The sequence below is a fragment of the Mercenaria mercenaria genome, chromosome 13 (genome assembly GCF_021730395.1).
Source record: "Mercenaria mercenaria strain notata chromosome 13, MADL_Memer_1, whole genome shotgun sequence".
Classification (NCBI taxonomy): Eukaryota; Metazoa; Mollusca; class Bivalvia; order Venerida; family Veneridae; genus Mercenaria; species Mercenaria mercenaria.
In genome coordinates, this window is record NC_069373.1 from 52,911,536 (window position 1) to 52,926,329 (window position 14,794).

Consider the following 14,794-nt stretch of genomic DNA (forward strand, 5'->3'; position numbering starts at 1 on the left):
CCAGATACCTATATGTATTTTCTAGGCTTCAATTCAATCACTTAAATATGTTCATGTTATATTCCGCACAAGAAATACGACATCTTATCTCCATTTGTGCTCGACCTTTGACCTATGCGCTCTGTACATTGTCTCCTCGCTATCTACCTACATGCAAAGTTCGAAGCTAATACCTTGGATATTTTTTAAGTTACGCTCCGGACAAGAAATATGAGGACTGATTTGACATCTGAGCTCAGTTTGTGACTTCCGCCTTTGACAAACAGCGCCGGTTTATGCAAATAGTCTCACCACCAAATACATATATGCCAAGCCTTTAATGGTTTTAAAGTTATGCTCCGGACAAGAAGTATACGGATAGACAGACAGAGAGAGAGAGAGAGGCATTTTAAAATGTGGTAGATATGAACCACGTTATCGAAACTGTTTGATCATGGATCTGCGAAGTTTATTTTTAATTTCTTGGGTTTAACGTCGCACCGACACAATTATCGGTCATATGGCGACTTTCCAGCTTTGATGGTGGAGGAAGACCTCCGTGAATATTTTCATCACGAGCGGGCACCTGGGTAGAACCATCGACCTTCCGTAAGCCAGCTGGATGGCTTCCTCACATGAAGAATTCAACGCCCCGAGTGAAGCTCGAACCCACATCAATGAGGGGTAAGTGATTTGAAATCAGCAACCTTAACCACGAAGTATACTAACACTATATTTAAGAAACGGTGTTCATGCCAAATAAACGAAAGAATAGGATCGGATCGGCAAATCCGTGAATCAATAATTAGATTATTTGGAATTTGTAATTATGTAAAAATGTAGCAGACGGGTTTTTGAACACGGTTTTATTGTCTTTTGATTGAGAGGTAATGCAATGTGCAACACTATGTCCCTAGGCACTGGCTTCAGCGGAACTCTGTTTTATAGAAACATTTAAAATTACCAGAAAAATAAAACAAGAGCTGTCACAGGAAACAGCGCTCAACTATTTCGATGCTGAATAGTGAAAATAGGCACATCTGAGGAAACTGGATTCAGTAACTACAGTGTTTATAATGACTCCAATGTGGATGAAGGTATTGGGCAATAGCTTACGTTTGTGTCAGAAGAATTAAGTAATAAGAGAGATAAAGTTTTCAAAATATTAAATAAGTATAATTCTAAGTAGAAAGGGGGTAATTCAGGAAATATTGGTGCAAGAGAGATGCACCTTGCGTCATATAATGTGGGCGATGATGTGTAACAACTACCTTAAATTTGAATCAAATCCATTTAGTATTAAATAACCTAGATAGAGTGAAAGTGCCCCAAACTTTAACCTAAAATTGTAAGTAGAAAGGGGAGATAATTCATGAAATACTGATGCTACAGTAATCATCCATGTGTTATATGATAATGCCAAACAACTATTTTAAGTTTGAATCAAATCCTCTCTGGAATAACAGAGAGTGAAAATGCATCAAAATTAACCTTAAATTCTAAGTAAAAGGGGCATAACTCATGAAAAATTGCTGCCAGAGTTATGGACCTTGTGTCATATGATGTGGGTGATAAGATGGAACAACTATTTTAAGTTTGAATCAAATCCATTTAGTAATAACTGACATAGAGTGAAACTGCACCAAACCTTTAATATGAAATTCTAAGTAAAAAACTGGATCTAGAGTTATGGACCTTGTGAGAGTGAAAGTACACCAAAACTTTAACCATGAAATATTGGTGCAAGAGTTATGAGCCGTGTGCCATTTGATGTGGGTGTTGATGAGGTTATAACTATTTTAAGTTTGAAACAAATCCATCAAGTAAGAGAAAGTGCATCAATACATTAACCAATGTAAGGACGCGGACGCCTGGTCGAGAGGACAGCTCTCCCTCCATACTACGTTCAGTTGAGCCAACAACGTCGAGTCCAAGTCTGGTGAGACATTTACGGCCGCTATAATCGTATAAAGAGAGCTTTCTTTATCTAATCGTTGCACTCATATAAATAGGAAAAATGGCGTATTTTATCTTCCATGTTGTGTCTTGACGACGCCCTAGTCAATTAAACGACAACAGGACATACCAGAAGCGAGACACAGTTTGCTTTCTTGCATAACGAACTGGTGCTTCCGGAGGTAATACCCATGCCGTGTTATGATGATGTCTAACGAACTACATTTATATAGAAGATTCGAGGATTAATTATATATTAATATTTAAAACTGGATAAAAGTCAAATACGTTGATACTTGCTCTCCGATATAAAACCTGGCTTGCGTTAAATAATTTTGACAACATAAACCTAGATTTACATATAACATGTGACATGTTACGAGTATGAAAGTATAATTCTTGACTGGTACATTTTTTAGAAATCTGCTTACATGCATGCACTTTTTGTGACGCCGATGCCGACTGAAATGAAAGGGTGATAACAATAGCTTTACAATTTGAAAAAATAAATCAACAGTCGAGCAAGAAAAAAAACTAGTGAAGAACTCCTAGACACGTCATGGTTTCCTCTCTGTTTACGGACGCTAGTTTCTCTCGCTTTGTTTAAATACAACAAGTACTGTAAGAAGATATTCATTCGTTCTATTTTTTTATTCTATTATTGTAAAAACAAAGAAAAATATCAAACAGGGAATGCCACTCACCAAAAGCGCAGCCTCCTCAAAACGAACCCCCCAGCACGCAAACGCGTGCACCACACACACACACACACTCACACTCAAAGCTTACACATCAGGACAAAACGAACAACACACACACACACACACTCAAAGCCAACACATAAGGACAAGACGAACAATAAGCATACACACACGCGCGCACACAAAGTCAACACACAAGGACAAAACGAACAAACAAAGGAACACAGTGGGGCACCGCCTTGGAACGGTCAGTAGCAAAAACACCACTGGGGAGCTTAAACCGGTTTATGGTGCGCACCCAACCTCACTCTTACCCCCACCATGTTCCAAAGACATGGGACAGTGTAAATAAAAGTAATCCCCTCCAGGCGAATTTCTAACACACGTAATGGAAACAAAAAGGCATGGCATGTAAAGTATTGTACGCATGAAACAGATTTTTTCACGTATAGAACGTGCAGACTGGAATATCCGACTGAACTAAACTGAAAAACTTAACTAATTCGACAGCACGTACTGCGATAAAAAATCCATTTTTTACTTGTCATCTGGGTTGTTGTCCTGGCCATGCTCACAATCTCTTCGTCCTCGCTATTAGTTATGTCAATAACTTGGAAGGGAACTGAAGGTGTAGCCGTAGCCGTAGCCGATTCAGTAGGTATTTGCACGTTTCTTCTCTGAAAAGTAGAAATGTGTTTGTACAACTTATAACCTTAAATTAGATATTCATTATTTTAGTAAGTACATAAAACAATTTAGCAATACAATCATATCCAATAGACGAGATTGCTGTGTCATTTCTGATTTTAATGAATCAACAAGATGTGAGTTAGTGAGTTGGGTTTTACGGCGAATCGACATAAAATGGTCATATATCGCCGAGAAGAAGTCATATTGTAAACGCCAACTGTAAAGCATAAACATTGATGTAAAAATGTAAAGCATACCCAAAAAACATCCATGTAAAAATGTAAAGAACACTATGAGTAATGTAAAACATATCTAAAAACTTCCATGTAAAAATGTAAAGCATATCTAAAAACAGTTATGTAAAAATGTATATATGTGTATGTTAAAATATCAGCTGCAAACATAATAATATTGCAAGATGTAAATAAAAATATGAAATGTTAAATGTTTTGATATATTCCTATCTGCTTTAAAAATATTTCCAACTGAAACGTTTTCAAATAACTCTTTCAAAGATTGAACGTCATAATATGTACCACGCTGTGTAGCAAAGTCCACACAGTCGATTAGAATATGTTTAATAGTTAGCGGTGTTTGGCATGGTACACATTCGGGTTGATCTTCTTTATTCAAAAGATAAGAATGAGTCAAACGGGTATGACCTATTCGACAGAGAGAAAGAACAACTTCCTCCCTGCGATGTGTTTGCCAATAAGTCCTCGGCACTGTTCAATAACTAGCCAAATCGGCCCAGGCACTTCGGAATTATGGCTCTTGAATTACCGAAAAACGCTTAGGTCTTGGGACACATAAAGGACTCCTATACTACTAATCATTGTTAGTATAGGAGTCCCTTATGTGTACTTGGGGCACACAAAAACACATTAGACCTAATCATGTCAGATGATTAGGCAGTTGTGAGCGACATGCGCTTTTCTCAAAAGCAGCTCTAGTTTGTTTACATATTTTGACATAAATTTCTGCAAACCCATTTCCTGAGGGGTGATGTGGACTTGATGTATTATGCATAAAGTCCAATTCTTTACAAATATTTCGAATTCCACGGATGCCTAACATGGACTATAGTCAGTTCTGACCCATTCGAGCGAATATTCCTTAAATAGTTTTGTCCCCCTTTATATTGTTTAATTAATGAAATGTTTGTTGTCCAATGTAAATAGGCCTGAGGCAACCATTTGATAAGTCATGAATGTCACGAGACTGGAGTGTCTCTTCGATTTGTCAAATTTGAAATAAACAGTTTTACATCGGCACAAAGTCTCTATGTCGGTTAGGAGCTATACACAGCCAATGTTTCTCTTTTTATATATGAAATGACATTAAATAAAATTTGTGTTGTACAGCATTGTGTACTCTTTCAGATACTAGTGAATTCGACTTGTAGCTTGGTGGAAAATTGCAAAAATGGGAAATGGAGGTTTTAATTGGACTCTTCAAATAACCTAAGCTGTTCTTACAGCTTTGACATTGGGTCCAGCTAGGTCCAGCTCTTCTTGTGACGGAATGCTTAGCAAGAGCCATCTGCTCACGCCTACCGACCGACCAACACGCTCTCTCTAGAGGCTGTCAGCGAGGCCATTTGAGTAGAAAAAAACCCAACAATTTACCCTAATGGGCGGAAAACTACCAGCAACGTGCACATTCTTCAACTGAACGACTAAGAGTGATAAACTACATTAATATGTCTGTATAGAACTATTATTATTTGGTCTGTTTGGCATAACCTTGAGGACAAGAAATTGACTAGAAAGAAAAAAATCGCATTTTACAGTATGGAAAAGGCACCTAATAGGCAAAAGGGTTGGACTCGTCTAGCAGATGGTCTGTTTCTGCAGCTTCAGTTTTCCTTTTATAGTCTCTCGAGACTATGGAGGAAGGGCGATTTTGGACAAATTGCATGAGCTGTCCCTGATGTCCAGAGTTCTGTATTGGACTGTTTGGTCTGTTTGTTTAGCATAACCTTGTGGACAAGGGACTGGAAAAAAAATGGGAAAATTTGACCCTTATGGGCGGAAGACTTCACACATCCTTGTTGAGTCAGAGGCAAAGAGGTTGTGCTTCTTGTGTACATGGTAGAGTGAATTTTAATTTGCTCGGTCTTGTTTGTTTGGTTTGGGTTAAACGCCGTTTTTCAACAGTATTTCAGTCATGTAACGGCGGGCAGTTAACCTAACCAGTGTTCCTAGATTCTGTACTAGTACAAACTTGTTCTCCGCAAGTAACTGCCAACTTCCCCACATTAATTATCAGAGGTGGAGGACGAATGATTTCAGACACAATGTCTTTTATCAAACCGTCACGGAGAACAGCCCGAGGATCGAACTCGCGACCCCGCGATCCGTAGACCAACGCTCTCCCTACTGAGCTAAGCGGGCGGGCTTTTTTCGGTCTTGAATTGGAGAACCTGGAAAATAGAAATGGAAAATGGAAACAAAAAAAGTGACCTTTATGGGCGGAAGAAGACGTTGCAGAACAAAAAAAATGATTTAAAAACTTACACATTGCTTTCAAATCCACAAATGGCGGTATCATGTCGAGACCTGGCTAGGTCACATGAGATCACTTACTTATAAAGGTAGGCGACGTATTACGGAGGTTAGTTTACATATTCTGTAATGCATGGCTGCCTAATCCTGCACTCTCATACGCCGAAAAGAAGAGTGCGAAATTGGAAAACAAGTTGACTTTTATGCACGGTTGAAAATGTGTTTAACAAAATAACAACTGGTCCTTTACATCCGGAGGATGGCTGTGGAAAAGACAAACGTGTTAGAAAAACATAGAACAAGAGCGCCGCCAAGCGGGGCAATATACGCCCGAAGGGTTACACCAGAGGATGGGAACAAAATTTAAAGAACTTGACTGTTGAAGCCCAAAGGACAGGAACAACAAAAAGAATAAATTCAAAAAAAAAAATCTAATTCCACAAAAAAATTCTTTCCAGGTCAAGTTATGTCAAAATACATCTATAAATTGGATATACCATCCATATCGGAGCACAGAAAAGTGGTCTCGGTTTTTCCCTACGGCCATAATAAAAAAAGAGTTCAAAATAAGCTATTTATAGTAACAAAAAAGGGAAGTAATACAAAAAAATTATTGTAACACAAGAAAAAAGGGATCTGGCAAGTAAAAACAAGAAGCACTTCAATGCAGAGCAATATACACAAAGCAAAGGCATGTATGACCTTTGACCCCTACGTGTGACCTTGACCTTGAAGCGAGTCATCCAAAACATGCGTTCTGCTTGTCGCCTCATTGTGGTGAACATTTGTGCCACGTTTCTTTGAAATCCTTCAAGCAGTTCAAGAGTTACAGAGCGGACACAGCAAAGTCATATATGACCTTTCACTCCTAAGTGTGACCTTGACCTTGAAGCTAGTCATCCGAAACAAGCGCTCTGCGTGTCGTCTCTGTGTGGTGAACATTTGTGCCAAGTTTCTTTGAAATCCTTCAAGCAGTTCAAGAGTTACAGAGCGGACACAGCAAAGTCATATATGACCTTTCACTCGATGTGACCTTGACCTTGAAGCTAGTCATCCGAAACAAGCGCTCTGCACATCGTCTCAGTGTGGTGAACATTTGTGCCAAGTTTATTTGAAATCCTTCCAGCAGTTCAAGAGTTACAGAGCGGACACAGCAAAGTCATATACACGAAATTGCTAACGAACGGACGGACGGACAGACGGACACCGGCGTCATAACAAATTATGTCCCTTTGGGCGTATAAAAATTTACCCTTATGGGCGGAAGACCTACTTCATCAGTTACAGTTCAGATAAACCTTGCTGGTATTCTGAAAAGTAAAGGACATGAATAAAGTGGAAACTTACCCTTATGGCTGGGAGGAAGAAGACCACACAACAAAGTTGTCAGAATGGAAAGTTTAGTCTTGTTCAACATTATCCGGAGGCGGAGAAGCGTCGAAGCTCTCTAAAAACATACCAATCATCCAATTTTCTATTGGGTTATTAAAAAATGTGGGATTACCCGGAGAACGAGAGACTGTGCAAAAGACTGAAAAAAGTAACATTCTAAATTCTGAAAACTTTTACAGAGATCTGGAGGAATTCTCAAATGGTTCTGCTTAACCCGTTTTAGTGACTACATGGACTGATGTGTCAGAAATATAAAATAAATAATACAATAATAACGTCTATTAGCCCTGGATTTATTTAAGAAAAAGGCTGAGAGGGAAAAATGACCCTTATGGGTGCATGAAAATCAAAATAACTGGTACATATTAGGACTAAAGCAGGCTCGAGCACAATTCACAAGCCGACTTGGTCTTCAGTAATACAATAATAACGGAATAATTATCACTTAATATATTTAAGAAGAAATAAAACCTACTCGTTGATGACAAACGAGTCAGGTGGTGGCGGGACCCCATTCCCTTTACAGAACTCTCTTCCTTAATATTGCGAGGGAATACCTGCTTACATAAACTTAAAGCAGAGCGAGGGAAAGCAGATGTGTTAAGATTGAATGTTTGGTGTGGTCTCCTCCTGAAGGAAGAAAGGGAAAATTGACCCTTATGGGCGGAAAAAAGACATGGGTGAAAATGACCCTTATGGGTGGATGAAAATCAAAATAACTGGTCCTTGTTTAGGACTTAGGCAGGGTTGAGCGGAATTCTATTATATATCAATATAATAGCAGACTTGGTTTAATCAAGTCTGTTCATAAGTGTTTATTGCATCTCTAAGGTCTTACGCCCCTAGCACCTGCCTGCAAACCAAATCCAAACGTGACTTATATCACGTAAATAATCACACAATAGTGATCAAGACATCAATACACACGATCCAAATACGACTTATATCGCGTAAATGATCTCCCTAAAGTGAACAAACAACATAATGCACTTTATCTTTTCATTCCCGGTCGAAAGTGCAACCCGATGTTTGTGATCTGATACGCCATACGAAGTGCTGAAAATCGACGTAATGAACACTGTTATAATTTGCTTCGGTGAGCATTTACTTTACGAACTTTGCCAGGTCTGTGGTCAGATCATCGACTGTTACTTACTACGCTTTTCAACTGAGTTTGCCCTTTCCGAATAAATCAAATCGATAATACTGGGGCTGTATTTACAACTTTATGTTATGTTGACGAAATAGCCGAGTGCCATCTTCCACAATGAATTAGATGGGTCCATTGAACGATCATGTTAATCTTGGCTCCGCTTTTGTGATCACCCTGTGTCCGGCGTCCGTCAACAATTTGACTGTAAACACTCTAGAGGTCACAATTTTGGCCCAATCATAATGAAACTTAGTCAGAATGTTACCCTTGATAAAATCTTGGATGAGTTCCATATTGGGTCATCGGGGGTCAAAAACTAGGTCACCAGGTCAAATCAAAGGAAAAGCTTGTTAACACTCTAGAGGTCTCAATTTTGGCCCAATCTTAATGAAACTTGGTCGGAGTGTTATCCTCAATAAAGTATTGGACGATTTTGATATTGTGTCATCTGGGGTCAAAAACTAGGTCACCAAGTCAAATCAAAGGAAATGCTTGTTATAACACTGTAGAGGCCGCATTTATGACTATATCTTCATGAAACTTGGTAGGAATGTTACTATTGATAATTTTAAGGTCCAGTCTGAATCTGGGTCATGTGGGTCATGTAGGATTAACAACTAGGTCACCCTGTCAAATCAAAGGAAAAGCAAGTTAACACTGTAGAGGCAACATTTATGACCATTTCTTAATGAAACTTGGTCAGAATGTTAATGTTGATGATCTTTGGTTTAGTTTAAAATCTGGGTCAGGTGGGGTCAAAAACTAGCTCACTAGGTCAAATCAAAGGAAAAGCTTGTTAACACTCTAGAGGGCGCATTTATGACTATCTTCATGAAACTTAGTCAGAATGTTAAATGATGATCTTTAGGTCAAGTTCGAATTTGGGTCATTTTGGCCACATTTATGATCATATCTTAATGAAACTTGGTCAGAATGTTAATCTTGATGATCTTTAGGTTAATAGGTCAGGTGAGCGATACAGGGCTTTCATGGCCGTCTTGTTTTTCAATACTCGTTGAACTTTCATTGTTTGGAGGCCATGGAAGGTCAAAGTGATATCGTAGATATTAAAATCCATTATCAATATCATGGGTCGCAGAGATGTATCTTAACTGATTGCGCGAGTTCCAAATTATATGAAATGGATTTCTGTTATTTTCCTGATTATCTGCACGAAGACGTCCCGCAACTGAATAAGTTAGATTCCGTGAAACGTTACACGTTTCTAGACGATGAGAACACTTGTGTTGACATCACGCCGAGGATTTTTCATTGTTTTCTTAGAATAGGAATACAGGAACCGGTTCGGTAGGTTAAAGGTAGAGTTCATGGTCAGGTCAAAAGTAAAATGACACTTATTGTCGCGACAAAACCGATTTAATGTTGCAATCACTTAATAAACACACGTGGTTTATTTATGTTTGGCGCTAGTCAAAGTAATTCCACGTTCAGCTTGTTGTTCCTTCTCTTCTCTTGAGAAGGAACATTATAATTCGGTAAGTCATACTTGACTGAGCTACTGATATCGAAAGCTGTTGTCATTACAAGCTGGCAAATCAAAGTCCGTGACCTTAGAAATAACCTCTGACGTTAAAACTATTATTTCCTAATTGAGGCGACTCTCTGTCTAAACGTGTTCCGTGTATTACATATTACTAAACCCGAGGATAGTTGATTGATCCTTTTATTGCATCCATTCTTGAAGAACATAACATATGTACAAACAGATGGACATATATCAGCAAATTTACATGTAAACAACTAATATTATCGTTACCTTCAAATGCATGGTTATATGTGAAAACAAACCCCATTGCGACCCTCTAATTATGTGCAACAAATTCACGCATCGAATCGTAATGGATTGACCGGGTCAATGTCTTATTGCCGTATTTACTCAACTGAAAGTGGTAACAGATTTAATTTGTTGTTGGATTTAACAATTTATGTTAAATAACTAGCGTAAATACTTACTTGACATTTTTGGCAGTATAAAACAGATAGTGCAACCGAAATTTTACAAGATGATCATTATATATTTATATAGATGTGCCCTAGAAGGAACTTTTGTTATGCTTTAACTTGTTAGCTCACCTGAGCAATGCTCAGGTGAGTTTTTCTGATCGCTCGATGTCCGTCGTCTGTCGTCTGTCGTCTGTCAACATTTAGCTTGTGTATGCGATAGAGGCTGTATTTTTCAATTAATCTTCATGAATATTGGTCAGAATGATAACCTTGATGAAATCTAGGCCGAGTTCGAAAATGGGTCATCTCGAGTCAAAAACTAGGTCAAATCAAAGAAAAACCTTGTGTATGCAATAGAGGCTGTATTTTTCAATTAATCTTCATGAATATTGCTCAGAATGATAACCTTAATGAAATCTAGGCCGAGTTCGAAAATGGGTCATCTTAGGTCAAAAACTAGGTCACAATGTCAAATCAAATAAACCCCTTGTGTATGCAATAGAGGCTGTATTTTTCAATTGATCTTCATGAATATTGGTCAGAATGATTGCCTTGATGAAATCTAGGCCGAGTTCGAAAATGGGTCATCTCGGGTCAAAAACTAGGTCACTAGGTCAAATCAAAGAAAAACCTTGTGTATGCGATAGAGGCTGTATTTTTCAGTTAATCTTCATGAATATTAGTCAGAATGATAACCTTGATGAAATCTAGGCCGAGTTCGAAAATGGGTCATCTAGGGTCAAAAACTAGGTCACTAGGTCAAATCAAAGAAAAACCTTGTGTATGCGATAGAGGCTGTATTTTTCAATTGATCTTCATGAATATTGGTCAGAATAATTGCCTTGATGAAATCTTGGCCGAGTTCGAAAATGGGTCATCTCGGGTCAAAAACTAGGTCACTAGGTCAAATCAAAGAAAAACCTTGTGTATGCGATAGAGGCTGTATTTTTCAATTATTCTTCATGAATATTGGTCAGAATGATAACCTTGATGAAATTTAGGCCGAGTTCGAAAATGGGTCATCTCGGGTTAAAAACTAGGTCACTCGGTCAAATCAAAGAAAAACCTTGTGTATGCGATAGAGGCTGTATTTTTCAATTGATCTTCATGAATGTTGGTCAGAATGATTGCCTTGGTAAATCTAAGCCGAGTTCGAAAATGGGCCATCTCTATCACTAAAATCAGGTATGTGATCATGTAGTAGATGGACATACGTGATGGATCACATGAGATTTCCTACTTATAAAGTATTACGTTACGACTTTTACTTCTGTGATTCCATATAACGTTACTTTTCTTATGTATTTGTTAGCCAGAATACTTTTTGCAAAATATGTAATCTAGGACTTGTGCATGTGAATGATAAAGGCCCTGGGCCAACACGTTGTCGCTAAGAGTGATAATAAAGAGTTATTTATATATACAGAAGTGCTAGAATAAATCGTATTTATATACAGTAGGTCACAGTGACCCAGAACAGTTAAACACTTTCCTTATGATAACTCGAAAATGCTTGGGCCTAGGAGCAAAGTGAAAGTTGATATAATAAGGTTGGTGATGACAAGCAGATGACCCCTATTGGTTATTAGGTCAGAAGGTCAACGGTCAAGGTCACAGTGACCCGGAACAGTTAAACCGTTTCCGGGTAACTTGAGAACACTTTGGCCTAGGATCAAGAAATTTAATAGGGAAGTTGATCAAGACCAGCAGCTGACCCCTATTGATTTTGAGGTCAACGGGCAAGGTCGCAGTGACCTGGAACAGATAACAGATGGGCGGAAGACTTCACACATCCTTGTTGAGTCAGAGGCAAAGAGGTTGTGCTTCTTGTGTACATGGTAGAGTGAATTTTAATTTGCTCGGTCTTGTTTGTTTGGTTTGGGTTAAACGCCGTTTTTCAACAGTATTTCAGTCATGTAACGGCGGGCAGTTAACCTAACCAGTGTTCCTAGATTCTGTACTAGTACAAACTTGTTCTCCGCAAGTAACTGCCAACTTCCCCACATTAATTATCAGAGGTGGAGGACGAATGATTTCAGACACAATGTCTTTTATCAAACCGTCACGGAGAACAGCCCGAGGATCGAACTCGCGACCCCGCGATCCGTAGACCAACGCTCTCCCTACTGAGCTAAGCGGGCGGGCTTTTTTCGGTCTTGAATTGGAGAACCTGGAAAATAGAAATGGAAAATGGAAACAAAAAAAGTGACCTTTATGGGCGGAAGAAGACGTTGCAGAACAAAAAAAATGATTTAAAAACTTACACATTGCTTTCAAATCCACAAATGGCGGTATCATGTCGAGACCTGGCTAGGTCACATGAGATCACTTACTTATAAAGGTAGGCGACGTATTACGGAGGTTAGTTTACATATTCTGTAATGCATGGCTGCCTAATCCTGCACTCTCATACGCCGAAAAGAAGAGTGCGAAATTGGAAAACAAGTTGACTTTTATGCACGGTTGAAAATGTGTTTAACAAAATAACAACTGGTCCTTTACATCCGGAGGATGGCTGTGGAAAAGACAAACGTGTTAGAAAAACATAGAACAAGAGCGCCGCCAAGCGGGGCAATATACGCCCGAAGGGTTACACCAGAGGATGGGAACAAAATTTAAAGAACTTGACTGTTGAAGCCCAAAGGACAGGAACAACAAAAAGAATAAATTCAAAAAAAAAATCTAATTCCACAAAAAAATTCTTTCCAGGTCAAGTTATGTCAAAATACATCTATAAATTGGATATACCATCCATATCGGAGCACAGAAAAGTGGTCTCGGTTTTTCCCTACGGCCAATAATAAAAAAAAGAGTTCAAAATAAGCTATTTATAGTAACAAAAAAGGGAAGTAATACAAAAAAATTATTGTAACACAAGAAAAAAGGGATCTGGCAAGTAAAAACAAGAGCACTTCAATGCAGAGCAATATACACAAAGCAAAGGCATGTATGACCTTTGACCCCTACGTGTGACCTTGACCTTGAAGCGAGTCATCCAAAACATGCGTTCTGCTTGTCGCCTCATTGTGGTGAACATTTGTGCCACGTTTCTTTGAAATCCTTCAAGCAGTTCAAGAGTTACAGAGCGGACACAGCAAAGTCATATATGACCTTTCACTCCTAAGTGTGACCTTGACCTTGAAGCTAGTCATCCGAAACAAGCGCTCTGCGTGTCGTCTCTGTGTGGTGAACATTTGTGCCAAGTTTCTTTGAAATCCTTCAAGCAGTTCAAGAGTTACAGAGCGGACACAGCAAAGTCATATATGACCTTTCACTCGATGTGACCTTGACCTTGAAGCTAGTCATCCGAAACAAGCGCTCTGCACATCGTCTCAGTGTGGTGAACATTTGTGCCAAGTTTATTTGAAATCCTTCCAGCAGTTCAAGAGTTACAGAGCGGACACAGCAAAGTCATATACACGAAATTGCTAACGAACGGACGGACGGACAGACGGACACCGGCGTCATAACAAATTATGTCCCTTTGGGCGTATAAAAATTTACCCTTATGGGCGGAAGACCTACTTCATCAGTTACAGTTCAGATAAACCTTGCTGGTATTCTGAAAAGTAAAGGACATGAATAAAGTGGAAACTTACCCTTATGGCTGGGAGGAAGAAGACCACACAACAAAGTTGTCAGAATGGAAAGTTTAGTCTTGTTCAACATATCCGGAGGCGGAGAAGCGTCGAAGCTCTCTAAAAACATACCAATCATCCAATTTTCTATTGGGTTATTAAAAAATGTGGGATTACCCGGAGAACGAGAGACTGTGCAAAAGACTGAAAAAAGTAACATTCTAAATTCTGAAAACTTTTACAGAGATCTGGAGGAATTCTCAAATGGTTCTGCTTAACCCGTTTTAGTGACTACATGGACTGATGTGTCAGAAATATAAAATAAATAATACAATAATAACGTCTATTAGCCCTGGATTTATTTAAGAAAAAGGCTGAGAGGGAAAAATGACCCTTATGGGTGCATGAAAATCAAAATAACTGGTACATATTAGGACTAAAGCAGGCTCGAGCACAATTCACAAGCCGACTTGGTCTTCAGTAATACAATAATAACGGAATAATTATCACTTAATATATTTAAGAAGAAATAAAACCTACTCGTTGATGACAAACGAGTCAGGTGGTGGCGGGACCCCATTCCCTTTACAGAACTCTCTTCCTTAATATTGCGAGGGAATACCTGCTTACATAAACTTAAAGCAGAGCGAGGGAAAGCAGATGTGTTAAGATTGAATGTTTGGTGTGGTCTCCTCCTGAAGGAAGAAAGGGAAAATTGACCCTTATGGGCGGAAAAAAGACATGGGTGAAAATGACCCTTATGGGTGGATGAAAATCAAAATAACTGGTCCTTGTTAGGACTTAGGCAGGGTTGAGCGGAATTCTATTATATATCAATATAATAGCAGACTTGGTTTAATCAAGTCTGTTCAT

At 38.8% G+C, this 14,794-nt stretch overlaps 1 long non-coding RNA gene across 1 annotated transcript in view; it reads right to left on the bottom strand.

The window, feature by feature from the left end:
- Window positions 1-2,519: 2,519 nt before the first annotated feature.
- The window catches only part of LOC128547937 (uncharacterized), a 33,264-nt gene continuing 20,989 nt past the window's right edge, over window positions 2,520-14,794 (bottom strand). Inside the window, exon 4 of the long non-coding RNA XR_008366781.1 lies at window positions 2,520-3,313. This is a non-coding gene — a long non-coding RNA (uncharacterized LOC128547937). The remainder of the gene's footprint in view (window positions 3,314-14,794) is intronic.